The sequence below is a fragment of the Atta colombica genome, unplaced genomic scaffold (assembly GCF_001594045.1).
Source record: "Atta colombica isolate Treedump-2 unplaced genomic scaffold, Acol1.0 scaffold229, whole genome shotgun sequence".
In the NCBI taxonomy this organism is placed as follows: domain Eukaryota; kingdom Metazoa; phylum Arthropoda; class Insecta; order Hymenoptera; family Formicidae; genus Atta; species Atta colombica.
Window position 1 is genome coordinate 475,208 of NW_017259326.1, and position 15,327 is coordinate 490,534.

Genomic DNA, 15,327 nt, shown 5'->3' on the forward strand with positions numbered 1-15,327 from the left:
TGAGCTAGTGTTAAAAAAAGAATGGGTCAATTTTCAGTCTTTAAGAATGAGAGAAATTTCACTCTTCAAAGTGAGATTCACTTTAAAAATATTAAAAATATTAAAAGAGCACATCGAATTAATAACTCGTAAAGCGATAAGAAGATCAAAATACTATCAAGTTGATTAACGCGAAAAAATTAAATAATATCCATTTTGTTGTTTTAATATATACAATCTACTGCGAATTGTATTCTGTTGTTTTTATTCGCTTGTTCTTCTTCAATAAGAAAATATATAAAAAAACGAATAAAAAGATGTATGAAAAAAGTCGCAGAACTTGCATTGCCGAACGTGATTACAAACAGCGTAGCAACGGCCAAGGTACATCGATTAAGCACCGCGTGTGAATCAAGCGTGGGCAAAACTATCGGGAGACAATAAAACCGGCGCCTCCGTCAGAAACGCTCCTGGAATCCGGCCAGATCGCTTTGTGTCGCGAACTCGCAACTAATGGTCGTTGATGACATCGATTAACCTAGACTTACCATATCGTTGGAGCAGAAAAGAAAGACAGTTTCGTATAATTTATGAGACTTATATTTTAAGATTTTTGCAATTAAATCCTTTCTTTGAAATTCAATTTGCTTTAATTTCAATATTATTATTTGCAATTCGTAGAAATATAATACATAAATATATTTTTTATAATAAAATCCTAAGATGTAAATTCTAAAATGTAAATTATCCAGTATTCACATTTTAGTCTTAATAGGATTTCTCTCATTTAATTAGATTTATTCTCATTGATCTAAATTCATATCATAATGTTTAATAGACAAGTATCTCGAAAACTTGCAATTTTATTAAAAAACAAAAATCCAAATTTCCAAATAAAAATTGTATAGTATATCAATATACAATGATGACATTCCTCTCTATATGCATATCTATATATCAAATAACTTTCGAAATGTTTTTTGGTAAAATTTCATATTTTCGAAATATTTGCTTATTAAGATTAAAATGGATTACTCAGTATAATATAGATATAAGTTACAATAATAATAATAATCAAAACAATTTCATAAACGTATAAATATTCAAGTTCAATGTATTCTATATATGTTTCCCAAGATGTTTACTTGTCATCTAATAAGGATAATACTTGTGGTAATTCGGCAGAACAATTTCTGGCAGTTGAGATCGAGACATGAGTCAAATGACACAGGCAAAAATAGTGCCAATAAACATAAAAGTTAAAAAGACAAGTGCTAAATGAAAAATATTATAAATAATGTTTTTACTTTTAAACAATTAACATCTGCTATTTTTGATATAAATCTTTATTTAGAATACCTAAACGAATTATTAATATCAGGATATAAAGAAGAAAAAAAATGTAAGTAATATATTATTAGCAGAAATATATTATTACAAAAAGATGCAGTACTCTAGCAGTACTCTTTAAAAGTGAATCAGTGATTTCAATGCTACACTTAGAACTGTAAATTTAATCATCAGCGAATTTTTACTGTTTTCCAATAATAATATACTGATTCACTTTCAGACAGTAGAAAGAAAATATGTATAAATGAATATATTGAAATAATCGCGCTGAAATCTAATTTCATAAAACAGTAATTTCGATCAATTAGCAGATCTCTAAGATTTTGAATCTTATTCCTAACAATAATAAATAACAATAAAATTAAGAGTAATGAGAGGGCAAAGATATAAATAAATTTATGCGCATCTTTTCCCACGCTGACTTTCATTAGCTGTAATTTTATTGTTATTTATTATTGTAAAATTTGAGAGTCCGATTTAAATTATATTTTCTTGTTCCTAAGTTATACATACATATACACAAATCATTATGTATGTTACTATACTATATAATAGCATATCAAAAATATCAAAAAATTATTTTCAACCCTTTCTCAGAATACATATTGCATTGATACAAAAATAAGACAAAGACGCGAATATTTATATTCATATCTAACAAGGAGTTTCAAATTATTCAATCGCAGACTACATATAAGACTACTTTTATCTAATCAGTTGTTTTATCAATTAGAATTCAAACCACAACATGAACAACCGGTCATCTCAATCTAGCCAATCATCTCGATCTATCCAAAACAGGAATAATGAGCCTCCTAATGCTAATCGAAGGATTGTATTAAGATGCTCTATTTGCAGAGAAACAGTAACATTTGAAAATATGCTAGAGCACAGCATGAGATTTCATCGATCGGGTAGCCGGCCAGAAAAAATAGGATGTAACGAAGAATAATTTAATAAAAAATTGAAACTTGATGAAATTTACTGTTCACAGTGTAGACGACTCATCATCATGTCAAATTGCCAATTATCATTTTCTTTCCACTTTTTCTTTTCATTTCTTTTCCAATCGATAATTCGCGAGAATGTTTGTAAGTAGAAGCACGTGCTATAATAATTTTGATATCATAACTCGTGCAATGATGTTATCACTCGATTGTATCACGATAAGCTGATAAGTTCGTATAATGTAAATGTATATTTATATGTGCGTGCGCGCGCGCGCACATGTGTGTGTGTGTGTGTGTGTGTGAGTGTGTGTGTGTGTGTGTGTGTGTGTGTGTGTGTGTGTGGTACGTTATATAAGTAAATTAGTTTGTTACTAGATTCATTGGCAGAAGACATGGATAAACATTATTCATGACATTTTACATTACGAAACTGACTTTGTGAAATGCAAATTTAAAAAATCAATCGCATATTTACAATGATAAATTGATGTGAAGAATTTAACGATGATTTTAATGTTTACGAGAAAACTATGAAATCATTGATGTTACAGAATGAAAGATTTTTAAAAGAAAATTTTTAAAAATTTATCATTAAGTTATTCCATTTAACACTACGTTGTACATTAATTACGTTGTACATATTATATTTATTTAAATACAACACATATATATTTTATATATAATACATATTTATGTACATATTATATTATACAATATATTATGCGTAATTATATGATATATATTTAAATATAAAACCGAAATTTCCTAAATCATTTTATTACTGAGACAAATTGCGCAATGTTATAGCAAAAATTAATTATAATACTTAAATCTCCGTTATTAATATTTAACTAACGTATGTAGAAATATACACTCCTTTTTTTAATTCATTGATTTTCCTTTATTGCAATATGATATTGCCAATATCTAGCGAATTTAAAAAATAGATTTAAAATAATTTCTGATATATTTTGTTTTCAAATCACATGTATGTATGTCATGTAGTTAATTTGCATTTTATATACATTTTGCTAAAATATATAAATTCAATAAATATGACATTATGATATTCTTTATTTAACAAAATTAATTTTTGTGATGAAATAATAAAAAAAAACTTTAAATTTGTTGTAATGAATTGACGATACTTGGATTCACATGCAATTATTATTGGAGATGGGCTTGAGTTCCACTATCTGCTCCACTTAACTAAGCAACTTATTGGCACAACATTAGACTATCATGGTTGTCTCTCACCACATTTCCACTGCGACTGCATTATTGGAAGTCGGAACTACGATCGTGCGAGACGCGAGTTCGACAGACTTTTATAATGCGATGAGCGGTAATTTTTTATTGCTGAGAATGGCTCAAATAATGAGCCAAAACGTACAAAATTGATTTTGTGATATATTAATAGGTATTAGTTAATATTGCACAATATAATATCCAGCGCTGACTCCTAACGTCCATTTCTATTTTACCGTTTTTTTTTATTGTAAAAAAACTGTTTTAAAACACATAATTAACAATCATCGGCATGGCATGATGAAATATATTGTTATCAATGTAATGATAAATGTTATTGTTTGTATTCTCTTTTATAGCATTAATAAAAAACCAATGATAAATATATCATTGTAGCGATGGAAAAATTCATTCTTCGTAATTTATGAAGATCGATGATAGATTGATCCCATAAGTTATTAAAATATCACTTTTTCTTTTATTTGTCGATAAATGTAAGATATATTTTACGGGAAATCAACAAGAAAAATGTGAATTGGAGACAGAAATCCAGTCTGAAGTTCTGGTCTTGATTCAAGAAGTGCAAAGTTCAAGATCTTATCGCGTCATAGTTATACGAATTGTACATCCGTTTCATGTATATTCATTATATGCCTTTAATGTTATTGGTATTAATTACATAATTGATGTTTATGCAAATATGCACACGCAGACGGAAAAATATTTAATGGTCGCTTTGGTAAACGAGAATCTCCAATATCTGAAGCTGCAAAGACGCGACTTCTGTCAAGGCTATACATGCAAATTATGTTTATTATTTTTATCGCAATTGTCGCTACAAATCAGCGTCAAACTATCGGAATTAATAAAAATTATGAGATGAGCTATCAATATATAAAAACGCCAAGAAGTTATCCTTATCTGGAAACTCAATTCAGAATTTGTAATGAATTTTATGAACTTGCAGAGTCACATTCCGCTATTCGCAAATATAACTAATTTGTATATCTGTAGAGATACCTACACGAATACTTACTCTTAAATTACGCTGGACTAGAAACATTTTACGTAGCAAGATAAAATACTTCCATATCTAAGGATTACATAAAGTATCTACGTAATCATAATATTATAATCATAATAATAGTCGTTTTACGTTCTATTGTTAAATACATTATTCCTGCAGAATTAATATCAGTTGTATAATTAGAGAAATGAACTACTCTAATATATACATATGTGTGTGTGTGTGTGTGTGTGTGTGCGCGCGCGCGCGCGTGTGTGTGTATGTGTGCGTGCGTGCGTGCGTGCGTGCGTGCGTGCGTGTGCGTGCGTGCGCGCGCGCGCACGTGTGTGTGTGTGTGTGTATGTGTGTACATACCTAACCTCTTTATTGTCATTAAAATAATGAGTATTATTGTAAAATAATGAATGTTGTGAATCAACAGTGTTGGCATTTTCGAAATGGCAAAATGCAAAGCGATTCAAGTGAAAGTTAAACAGGAGAGTCGTCATTGTTAAAATATATCGAACCAATCGAGAAAGTATTCCGAATGAGTGCTGGCTCGCGTGACTGCAGCCTCTTTCTCTTATCGACAGGATCAATTTAGAACTTGTAATTCTTCGGAAAGGTAATGCGATCGTTCGCAAAGACTGAAATTTTCTGAACAAAGGTTCGATTGCAGCTAATTAAAAAATTTTAAAAGATTTTATTATCCATGTTTTTGATGTCAATCCGAAACTCACTAATTCACGAATTCAGTATATAATCCAAAAATAACATAGGCCCACAAAAAAAGTATCCTGTGCTCGGGAAGATCCAATTATTCTTATATATTTTGAGTCGCTGAATACGAATCTGACATAAAAATATAGGACCACCCAGGGCAAATTTTCTACAGCGAAAAAATGTATAAAAAATGGGAAAAATGGATCATTTTTTCGCTCTAGATTAAATTTACCTTGAATGATCTTATTTTGATGTCAAATTCGTATTCAGCGACTCAAAATACATAAGAATAACTGGGTCTCTATTACCCCAGCATAGGATACTTTTTTATGGACTTGTGTTAATCAATACTAAATATTATTATCAGACAGAAAAATATCTAGTAGGTATTTCTCCACATGACGTTGTTAATTTATCTAAAATTATTACTATATTCCGGTAGCACGATAACGACTTACTGCTCTTTTACGATAAATTATCATAACATTGTGATTGCTCTTGTATCCGCGAATGAAACGCACGTCATAGCAATCACAGCCAAATAAGTTCCCGAAAACGTTTCGTATCATAAAACTTTCGTCTTTCTCGTCTCTCGGATCTTCTTCTCTGAGACATCTCTCTCTCTCTCTCTCTCTCTCTCTCTCCCCTCTGTCTCTCTTTCTCTCTCGTTTCCTTCTTTCTCGCCATCGCGTCGTATCTACGGTCGGGTCGTTGATATCATTTGCCTCGTGTTTTCTCAGATAACGTGCATGCAGCGGCAGTCTGTGAAACGCGCGGCACGCACTGCGCACCCGTGATAATAATTATTGACAGATGCAACCGACTAATGCGGCTTTCATCTTGCTACCATACCAGTCACGATGACTTATTTTACTGACGAAGACGCTGCGTGCTTCGCTGTATAAAACCAGTGATAAATCAACACAGATACAGAAACTGTTAATACCGTAAAAAATTAATACCGTAAACTCACAACAATAAAATATATGACAACTCCTAATGATAATTCACAATATTATATTACAGAATTGAATTAGTAATGAGATTTTAATAATTTCGAATAATTCAACAGCAGATTCATGTGTTATTTCAACCATTTCTTTCAAATTAAAAAGTAAATTATTAAAAGAACTATTTATTATAAATATACTTATTATAAATGCATAATTATATGAGGATTTATATATTTTCTAATTTCATGTATTAAAACGGATCAATGGTTTAATGTAAAACGAAACAGTATATCTCCCTGTAGTATACACTAGATATATTGTATCTAGATACTTTACACACCAGCCGTTATGAATCCTGTATCGTGAATAATTAAAGAGCCCGAAGCAATACGTGGTAAGTCCCACGAGGGAAAATCTAGTGAGACTCATGATTTATCTCTGACTACAGTTCGGTAATATCTCGTCCAAAATATTCTCACACTCAATTTCAATAATAAAGCAATAAAAAATATTATGAAATAATATTTAAGCATTAAAATTGAATTTGAATAATTTTGTGACTGGATCCTTCTTTATTTAAAGAGATAGTATACCAAATTTTTATGAATTTTAAATGAAATTTAATATTCCGTCTGTTGCAGTTTCGAATTTACTTTTCACTTTCGATTGTTATGAAAGAAAATTTCTTTCAAATTAATTACAATATTACCTAATCTTTCCTTAAAAAAAAAATAAAAAAACACACGTCTTCTTAATACTCTCATGTTACTTGTTATTAAATTAATTGTTAATTGTTACTAAATTAAATTATGACATAATTTTTTTGGCGTAAGTAATTAAAGAGGATAAAGCAACACACATTGTTTTTTAATACACGTCAGACACAACGTGACAGATAAAATATATCTCGTATATAACTCTTTTAACTCCCTTGAGAGAGATACATTTTTATTACAAATTCTCAGCAGGATTGCAACAAACAATCTTTTCACGCCATGTTAGATTTATGAATGTTTGATTCATTTAACTCGTGGTTATATGTTGCAATGTAGAATAAATCATTTTTAAAATTTATAAATTTATTTATTTTTAAATTTCATCAATATTAATCGACAAATTCGTATACTAAAATGACATAACTTCATTTAAATTTTAATAATGCCCAGATAGAATGTATATTAAAAAGTCGAGATATAAAATTTCTATTATAAGTAATTTTTTTTTAATTTGGACCAAGTTATCTCGACTAAACCAAAGTTATTCTATTTTATTGAAACAGAAAATTGTTTCAATAAAGCAGAAAAAAAAATATAAGAAAGGCAAATAGCAGCAGCTTGATAAAAAAATTGATTATACTAATAGAGTTAATTTTATAAATCATGAAAAAACTTGGTTGAATTAGCAAAACATTTACATCATTTCTAATTCTTAATATGTTTAAAGAGAATTAATAAATGATAATTATATTATAATGCTACTATAATTTATACCATTATATAATATTGTTATCATTATTTTAATTATAATTAAGAATTAGAAATTATGGGTTTTATATGCTATGCTAATTCAAGAGAGAATATATTATGTAAAATTGATTCGAATTTTCGTCATAATTTAAATGATAAAATTGTAATTGATTCACAACTCAACGAAACTCAGCATCAAGCTGATATTAAATATTAAAAAGTTACTCATTCAATAATATTCGTGAACGTGACGGAAACGTTTATAAACCGATTTTCATCACTCGTTTTTAATACACATTGCGTATTCAGACATAAGCGTGAAAGTGGGAAATTGGGAAAGTGGAGTCATTTTCCATGACTCATTATATGAGAAATTATACATCGCGAATATCATCTTGAAAAGAAGAATGTTTTTCTTTCGAGGACTATGATTCTAGAAACGTAATAAAAGCAAATATCAGCAGAGAAAAAAACTAAATAAAATGTTCAGTGACACTTTCCTCGTAGCTGGAGACAAACTTTAATAAGTACTGTTTTTCATTCTTATGAGAACAAGTCGCGGGCTTTCAAGCGGCAAGATAGTGCCATCTTCTCTCGTTTGTTTTTCCATGATAAAAAGCGAAAGCCTTACAAATCAAGTGACTCACGGAAACGAGTAAACTGTGGTTTTGTATCCGAAACTGATGAAATTTACACTTCAGACCTGCAACGGAATACAAAGTAATTTCGTTTGAAAATATTTGAAAAATTTTTAATATATCTCACATAAATTGAAAAGGAGAGTTTTTTTAACAAGTTGCTTTTCTGAAACAATTAGTATAAAAGCAATATGACCATCATTAGAAATTAAATTAATGCAATAGATTGAATTATTTCGAAATATAATCAAGAATAGCAAGAAAGAGAAAAAAAAGAGAAACAGATTTAAAAAAATATTTCTGACAATATATTATTAGCGACCATCGCCAAGTTTTATAATAACAAAAATTCAATAAATAAACGATAAACGATACCTATATGCAGAAAAAGTATTATGAATATCCACATATATCCTCTCGTTAAATGCAATCGCCATAATGCACCCCTTTCGGAAGTAAATTAAGGTTCAACGTGCGCTATGCGTAAGAGCATTCATTCATGGAAAACCATCTGCTGCAATTTGCATTATAGCCATCTAATTTATAATACGTTACGTTATTACATATCAAGTTCACTGCTGAATAACGATTATTCATTATTATACAAAACATTTCGTAAAATAAAAATGGTGAAGTATTCTATTTTCAAATTTTAAATTCATTCTACCAAAAGCTCAATCAGCAATTTAATTATGATGTTATTTAAATAAAAACCAAAGAGCGACAAATAACGTTTTCAAGACGTTTCTAACGTTTAAATAAGAAACGGAAATTTATTTAGCGATTAACTTAAATTTCCGACTTTGCTCTCAAAGAGAAATTTTAGATTACATAATAACTTGAAGTTTACTTCATAAATTTCATTTCATGAGAAATAATTTCAAACTATTAATACACATAGAGGAAAAATTTGTAATAAAAAAGGCACGTGTAATTCGCTTTTTTATAAATATAATATTATTTTATAAATATATTTTATAAATATGAAAATATTTTTGCAATAATAAATTAAATACAACAAAAAAAAAGTATAAATAAAGAAATATTCCAAATGCTTTTTTAACGGAGGAATATTCGGTGGATTTGGAACCTCATGGGTATTTATCTATCAATGGCTATAGTGCTTTGCAATGCATGATGCACTGCATGCCCCGTGTTCGTTTTGCTCGCTTACTAATGCGCGCCTCCATTCACTATGCATGTTCGTTTCACAAAGCGAGTCAACCGTTTCGCGGAAACGCCAGCTTCGGCAAAACGCCAGCAATAAATTCTATCTAATGTACTCGTAATTAAATTCATTCGCAATATATTTAAATTCACTCACTGTAAAGAAATGCCAAGCAAATCATTTGCCAAGTATCGTGCTACCTGTTAAGAATCATTATACAACAAGCTTCTTTGAACGCATAATCATCTTGTACGAGCGAAGGAATGGACATCTTAATGTGAAAAAAATCCAATGTCAGTGTATTTTGTGTTCTTAGAATTACAGATATCGTAATACCTTGTTAATATTTATATAAAAGAACACGAGTTTGCAACACACAAGTCGCACGTCAGTGCGCGCAGAAAAATACATATTACATTTAATTACTTGTTTCAAAAAAGTTCATCCATCCGCAAATTTACTGCAAATTCACCACAAGCATCAAATTTATTCAAAATATTTTAAATCCTAATAAGTTTAACACTTCAAGATTGTTATATTAAAACAAATTCAATTTGTTTAAAAATAAAATTTTAACTTACAGTCGTATAGTAGAATTTCTGAGATGCAAACATGTAAAAATTAACATTTTATTTTTTACATTATATAAATTTCTTCGCTTCTTCGATAAAAATCTTATAATATATTCTTCAAGAGAAAATCATTTCTTCGAATTTTTTAAAAATTGTAATAAGTGTATTTTAAGATTATTATTAAAAAAATGTTTTTGTTAAATATAACCATTACTTAAATGAAAAAAAAATAAATTGAGTAATCATTTTTTCTATTGTTAGTAGTAGAACGATATTTTTCTATATACATAATAAATATATATACATAAATTCATATGCGGATTAAAATGTCGGATCTAATTAACTCTGGATAATAATAATTTTTTTCTAGGAGATAAACTTGACTTTCGAGGATAGCGATACATTGCAGTGCAGTTTCTGAAATTAATGTAACGGGAAATGTGAGAAAAAAAAAGATGAAAAAAAAAGTTCGCCTGTTGCTGAAATGGACAAATATATGAATACAGCTCAGCGAAGAGTTATATATACCGAAAGTAATAGTACAATAGTAGCTAGTCATTCTGCGCTCTCACATTTGCGTGACAAACGTACGCGACAATATTGTGTGTTCAAGTCGACAATACTGATCACCACAATGAATCAACTCGGACGATGTTAAGTAAAATGTATTCACATATAATAACATTTTCGCGTATGTATTTGCAAATGTAGTGCTGAGTACATTTTATGCATATACGCTGATATACATATTCAGTTCGTCGACTTTGAATATACATTTTCGTCGATACATTTTGTTCAATATTTATCCAATTTTAACAATAAGATAGCATGTTTTGTTAATATAATTGCTCGAAAAACGAACTATTGTGTTTCTATCCTCAAGTACGTTTTAATTCATTTGTCAGTCTTTTCTATCTTTAAAAAAATGTACTCTCTTTTATAACACTTTTCTTTTTTTCGAATCGAATTCTAATTTCTCTAATCAATAAGATTCAAGAAATTACTCCTCTCGAAATTTCATGCGGAATTTTAATGCGGAAACGCGTGTTTCATACTGGAGACCTCATAACAAAGTTTTTATATATCTCAGTCTAACTTATACTATCTTACTCATTCCAACTTACTAAAACGACAGGTTAATCAAAAGTTTGTCTCGTAGCTAGACTCTGTACAAGGATTGCCACAAATTCTTCATCCTAAAATTTCATAATTTTCTCTGATGCTTTCATGTTTTGAAATTTTTTGCAGTTTTGATTTGAAAATCGTTTATTTGGTTGAGAGATCAATTTACACAGCAATGTAAATACTATTAATGTTGCTGATAATACTATGCAATGTAAATACTATTAATATGCTTTTAATTGTTAAGTTGGTTGTGTTTCGAAATTCTGTAGGTGTGATCTATGCGTATTAAACTTCTTTTAAAGTCAAGAAGTCTTTTTTTAATTTTTTACATAATTTCTTGACTTCCAGTTTCCGTGACTTTTCCCCGATTTCCAGGTTTGTGGCAATCTCATCTGTTACAAAACCTCTACTTCGTACAAAACGAAGAACAAATCGAGGCATTTACCTTTCTCGAACGCCTCCAGCGACGAATCGTCCTTCCGATTGGGCGTCCACTTGCAACTTCCTCTCGCACAGGAGTACAGTGCAACGTATAGTTATACCGGTGCAGTCGGTCCGTGATAAACAAAAACACAAACTCACGGCTAGTCTGATCTCGTTCCCTCCAAAGTGACGTGTCTCTTTCACGCGCGGCGCGGTGTATCAATCGCCTGCTGATTCTCCTTCTTCTCGCATTCGCTCGCGAGAAAATACGCGGCGCGAAGCGAGCGAGACTGCGGCAGCGAAGTGCGAGAGAGGAAGAGGCAGGCAGAACCGCAGAAGTAGTGGTTGGAAAAAGCGCGTGCGAGAGCACGCGGGAGAAGAAGAGAGACGAGGAATGATATAGCCGAGAAAGGGTGGTGGGAGGGGAGAGGAATGAGCGGAAAAAAAAGGCAAGTGATACTACGCGAGGAGGGACAGTGATAAAGTGCGAGCTAGAGAGTTTCCTGGGGCGACAGCCGCGCGTCGAATCGGCGCCAATAATCGATCTGCTCGCTGTCGATTCCGCGACGGTGTCTTGCGATATGCGTTGCCGTCGACGTGTCGGGTCACATCGTCACATTTCTACCGCCGCGTACCGCGTGGCGCGAAAAACGGAGCGCTCCGAAAATGATGATTCTTGAAGGACGTGGTGCGCGAGCGCGAGCGCGTGTTACAAACGGTTGCAGTCTCCGAGGTAGAGTCGCGCCGAGGAAAAGAGATCGTCTTCCTCTCCTCTTCCTCTTCCTCCTCGTCCGCCGGTATGTTCCTGCTCAGGATCCGATCGAGCAGACACTGACCCCACGAGACGACGTCGGTACGAAGAAGAGAGACGGAGAGAGCGAAAAAGATGGGGAGAGGGAGAAGAAGTACGAGGAGGAACGGAATAGAGGTGCGAGGGAGAAACGGAATAGAAGTCGAGAGAGAGAGAGAGAGAGAGAGAGAGAGAGAGAGAGAGAGAGAGGAAACGATAAATAATGCAGCAGGAAAGACGAAGAAAAGAAGGGAGTAAGAAAGTACTTACACGGAGTCTTCACTTTCGTCGCGACATTTCCCCCCTTCGAACACGCGCGGCTTTTAAAAACTGTGAGTCACGAAAACCGAAGAGAAGAAAGATGGACCGTTTTTCCGCTTATCGTTGCGTGCACTTAGTTTTTCAAATTTCTTTCATGTTTAGACACGAAAATAATGCGCAACGTTATCGTTCGATATATATATTACATATCGAGGAAGAGAAAGAGAGAGAGAGAGAGAGAAAGAGAGAGAAAGAGAGAGAGAAAGAAAGACGCTGATCGTCGTCGGTAGCGGCGACGATGCGCGATGGCGGCGCGCTCGCGAAAAGTAAACGTGACAACTCGTATCGCGCGCGCCTGCTTAACATATACTGAATACGTTTTGTCCGGAGCGCTCCGCTATACTGGAGCTCGGCGCTCGACTGCCTTCGGTCATCCTCGGCGACCTTCGGTCGCGCAGACGACTGCGGCCGAACCGACCAACCGACGCATCGCCCGGCTGACGAGACCCGCGCTGTCACTCGATCGCTGACCGTGCATCGTGCGGGTCGACATACGATGCTCCTTTGCCTCCTCACTCGCTCAGATTTATCTCGCTGCCTGTCAAAATAACCTTCGCTACGCTCTTTAACATTTAATCTGAAAAAGTATTTGTGTAACGGTAATATATGGAGGGTGAAAGCGATAATGGTGCAAGTCATTTTTTTTAAACCTGTCATTTTATTGCAAAGAAAAATGATTACTCAATTTTTTCTTTTGAATAACAGTTATTTTTAAAAGAATATTTTCTTGGCAGTCTTAAAGTATACTTATTACAAATATTAGAAAAATTAATTATACGTAATTATTTAAAACAAAAATTTATTTTCTTTTAAAGAATATATAAAATTGATTGAAACAACTTTATATAATAAACAAATTGAATTTGTTTTTTTAATAGATAAACTTATGATAGATTTGCGGATATATGAACTGTCGAGATACTTGAAACAATTGAAGCAAATATGTTGAAAAAACTAATAACAATTTACATAATGTTGAATTTTTTTATAGATAATACATAATTAATGTTCATTTTAAAAACAAAGTTCACTTTCAGTATTTACTTTCAAGTTTAATTAATAATTTTAAAAAATTAATATGCTCTGTTCTGCATTATAGAATTTAATGCATTCTCTTAATCACAAATGTAATTTTGTTATTAATAATAAATAACCGATATATCTAAGAAATTAATTCTCCCGGATTATTCTTACATAAGGATAAAATTTATCTGAAAGTTATTTATAACTAGTGATTTTGTAATGTGTGATAAATTTATGCCAATTAACAAAAACATAGAAAAATATCCTCATGTATGTATATGTCAAAGCTGTATAAATATTGTCTTAGTTAAAACGATTTAAATTTTATTTATTGGGTGTAGTAAAAAGAAATCCATTATTTTTGCATTGAATGGAAAAATAATGGATTTCTTTTTACTACATCTAATATTACTACATCCTCTCGAATAATTTATCGAATAAAATTTTCGTTGTTTATTTTTGTGAAAGATCAAAACAACAACAGGAAAAATACTTATCATAAAAAATATACAATCATTGTGTAACAACATATCGTTACACACAATATATTGTTACAAAAGTCGGATATACGTGATACATTATGATACATTAACCGTGCGTTATTAATCGTCGTTACCAGACACAGTACGACAGTTTAAATCAGTTTCCACCTCATTTGAAAGTACATTAAAACAACAGAACCGTGTCCTGCAGCATCATTAGTTTGACAATCGTTCACTTGGAGAAATTGTAAACTCGCTTAAAGCGTGAACTCGTTAAAGTTTGAAACACTAAATTGTTTTACAATACAGAGAATCGTAAATCATTTTAACATAAAATACGATTTTATAATTTTATTCGGAATGATATTAATTTCTCGTTTAAAAATAATTTAATATTAAACAAGATTTTATTATTCAAGATTTTGTAATTTGAATACGGTTTTATAATTTTATTATTCAAGAGAGAATCTTTAATCATTAATCGATAGTGTGTTAGCCGTATATTTTAAATATAGTCAAATCTTTTATCTTTCTCATCTCATCAGCACAATTTTATTGATGTTAGTAATACGTCTCAATGATATTTCTCTATCACTATATTTATAAAAGCAACTCCGGCATATCGAGGCATTGTCGAGCATACGCGTTCGCGTGTATACATTATGCAAATTGATTCCATCGATTGGCCACCAGACTCACTACGCGAAATATAGACTTGTTGCACGTTTCAAAAGCTCTATCCTGGTCTCTAAAACATGCTTCCCATGTAACTCGCATTTACCACGCAATCTCGAGAAAATCATATTAAGAAAAAACAAATATGTTAACGAGTCTTCCAGTAACGTCTATTGTAATACTTTACAAGCATTTCTAGAATGTATTTAATTTGCATTTCAATTCGAATTGTTAAAACGAAAGAATACATCGAGAAAAATGTGTATACTACATTTTAATAAATATTTGTTTAAATAGTAATAACCCAACATTCACTTAAAGAAAATAAATATTTATTGAATAAAAAAAATTATATTTAAATCAAATTAATGTTCTTATATCAAATAAATATGTTTATATTTAACAAATATTTAGTTAGTATTATTCAAATATTTA

At 31.3% G+C, this 15,327-nt stretch overlaps 1 protein-coding gene across 1 annotated transcript in view; it reads right to left on the reverse strand.

The window, feature by feature from the left end:
- The window catches only part of LOC108688369, a 135,299-nt gene extending 123,633 nt beyond the window's left edge, over nucleotides 1-11,666 (reverse strand). The window contains exon 1 of the mRNA XM_018194609.1: nucleotides 11,624-11,666. The gene's annotated coding sequence lies outside the window, so the exon portion shown is untranslated. The remainder of the gene's footprint in view (nucleotides 1-11,623) is intronic.
- Between the last annotated feature and the right edge of the window lie 3,661 nt (nucleotides 11,667-15,327).